Raw genomic sequence first — 2,109 nt, forward strand, 5'->3', positions numbered from 1 at the left:
TATTATTTTGCCATTTAACACATTTCATTTAAAAAATAAATAAAATGAATTCTTCATTCTTGTATAAATATTTTGCTAATACAATGCATAAGAAAAAAATAAAATCAAAGAAAAAAATAAAATCAATTTGATCACACCATTAGTCGAAGGACAATTTACAAAGAATTTAAAACCAAAATTTAAAATCTTATAAGAAGAGAAAAAGGACCAAATGGAGTAACATTTTACTAACATGTAGTGCCGATATTAATGTCAAAAAAAACATGTAGTGCTGATATTTAACTCCAATCTTAGTGAAATATGCAAGATAGGAGGTGATGGACTGCACAGAATTTATGAGTTTTCATTTACACTCATCACTGAGATAAGGTGAGCATATTTTTAGATTGATAAAACTCAATGCAACAATATATAAAATTGATATAACAGTATAGGCAGATCTTAACCCCAAGATAGTTAAATGTATCCGATAGACCACCGGAAACATAAAATTGAATAAATCATAAAGGAGAAAGGCACCAGATAAACATGTAGTGCCATGATTTAACTCCATCCCGTGATTTTCAGGAGAAGAAGCTGATAAACAGCACTAAATTTATGAGTTTTTCAGACCCTAACCCCACTATAAATTCAAGAGCAAGAGTATAGTTAAAACTCAAAATCACTTCATCAAAATACTTCCATTTAAGACATACTTACAACAAAAATTAAGACATATTAAAAAAAATTTAAAGCCTCAGTTAAATCCGGTGTGTGTTCATGATTGATGTAGTGTAACCAAGGAGGTTCCCCCTGCATAAGCAGGGACCTTGGCTCCACTACACCTCACAGTTGGATTGGATCATCAGTGGCTACTAAAATAAACAAAAATAATTGTGAAAAGATAGGCCGGGCTCTCTAGACTCCACTTATGAAACTACACAGGATATGTTGTTGTGTGACAATAAGGGTAAGGGTTGTTTCATAAAGGATGGAATAAACAAAGTAATCCTGTGAAGTAAGGATTAGTTATCCATTACTTCGACATAAATGGCACGATAACTATTCTACACTAACTTATAAAGTGTACGCATTCTGTAACAACTAGTAAAATCTTAAATCTCAGAGAAATTTAGTAATTTCATGATGAAAGCAGTAACGACAAGTAGGTTCACCCTGAAAACAGGGAACTTGAGGCTAACTACAATCTCAAATACTATCCAGCAATTTCAGATCTCATCACAGATTAAACAATAAACAAAGAAAAGATGATTAATAATAAGTATAATTAAGAGGCTCAGTAATATTAACAGCTCTATCAATCACAGAAAATCAGAAGCAGAACTGGCATTAAAGCTGTATTACATATCATCACTGCCAAAATTAATTTGTCAAAAAAAAATAAATTCAGGCTCATATCAAGAAATTCAACCAATTTTTTGTTTATGCTTCATTGATTTCTCTCAGAAGCGCGGATAAATCCGTTTTAATCATCGCCAAATTCTAGCAAAACAACTGATTCATATATAAATGTTAGGAAAGGGAATTTTGCCGTTGATTTGACACAAAATAGCCATGGATAAGAAAGGTACAAAGGGGCTAAACTGCAACACTAGCGGCGGTTAAGTATAGCACGAGCTTTGGGGCATCTAACTTCATTATAAATAAACTGAGATGAGCCCGGGAGGCTACGTGCAGGTAATCAACTAATTGAGCTACTAAGATTTCAAACCATACTTTAACATTACTATGCAAAGAGAAGAATAAAAAGAAAAGCGAAAACAAAAACAAGGATTATCGAGACGCCATTGAGAAAAAGTATTGAGAAAGGGTAGAGTGATTTGGGTTTTATAGTAGAGGGAGGCAGCAACTCTGAAACCCTAATTGAGTATTTCTGGATCAGAGAGGTGAAGGCCCAATAAGCATTCCGGATCACATTAGCCCCAATTGCTAGTTTTTGGATTGTTTTGTTGTATTTAAAAATTATACAAATACATAACTTATATTTTCAATATTACAAAAAATTTTAAATCCCTAAATATATTACAAAAATCTCAATATATACACAGAATGTTATGTATATGTCGGTTATATTATGTATATTAATAGGGAGAGTGTAATTATTTTTCA

At 32.1% G+C, this 2,109-nt stretch overlaps 6 non-coding genes across 6 annotated transcripts; all 6 read right to left on the reverse strand.

The window, feature by feature from the left end:
• Window positions 1–261: 261 nt before the first annotated feature.
• Window positions 262–365, reverse strand: LOC124886321. Its single transcript, XR_007043407.1, has one exon. It is a non-coding gene; the product is annotated as a small nucleolar RNA snoR97 (small nucleolar RNA).
• A 161-nt stretch (window positions 366–526) lies between these two features.
• Window positions 527–631, reverse strand: LOC124886320. Its single transcript, XR_007043406.1, has one exon. It is a non-coding gene; the product is annotated as a small nucleolar RNA snoR97 (small nucleolar RNA).
• Window positions 632–1,098: 467 nt separating this feature from the next.
• LOC124886301 lies at window positions 1,099–1,214 on the reverse strand. The gene has a single exon (XR_007043388.1). It is a non-coding gene; the product is annotated as a small nucleolar RNA Z278 (small nucleolar RNA).
• A 55-nt stretch (window positions 1,215–1,269) lies between these two features.
• LOC124886299 lies at window positions 1,270–1,362 on the reverse strand. Its single transcript, XR_007043385.1, has one exon. It is a non-coding gene; the product is annotated as a small nucleolar RNA Z223 (small nucleolar RNA).
• A 26-nt stretch (window positions 1,363–1,388) lies between these two features.
• On the reverse strand, window positions 1,389–1,478 carry LOC124886329. The gene has a single exon (XR_007043415.1). It is a non-coding gene; the product is annotated as a small nucleolar RNA U36a (small nucleolar RNA).
• A 44-nt stretch (window positions 1,479–1,522) lies between these two features.
• On the reverse strand, window positions 1,523–1,677 carry LOC124886334. Its single transcript, XR_007043420.1, has one exon. It is a non-coding gene; the product is annotated as a small nucleolar RNA snoR134 (small nucleolar RNA).
• Between the last annotated feature and the right edge of the window lie 432 nt (window positions 1,678–2,109).

Source organism: Capsicum annuum, chromosome 7 (assembly GCF_002878395.1).
Source record: "Capsicum annuum cultivar UCD-10X-F1 chromosome 7, UCD10Xv1.1, whole genome shotgun sequence".
Classification (NCBI taxonomy): domain Eukaryota; kingdom Viridiplantae; phylum Streptophyta; class Magnoliopsida; order Solanales; family Solanaceae; genus Capsicum; species Capsicum annuum.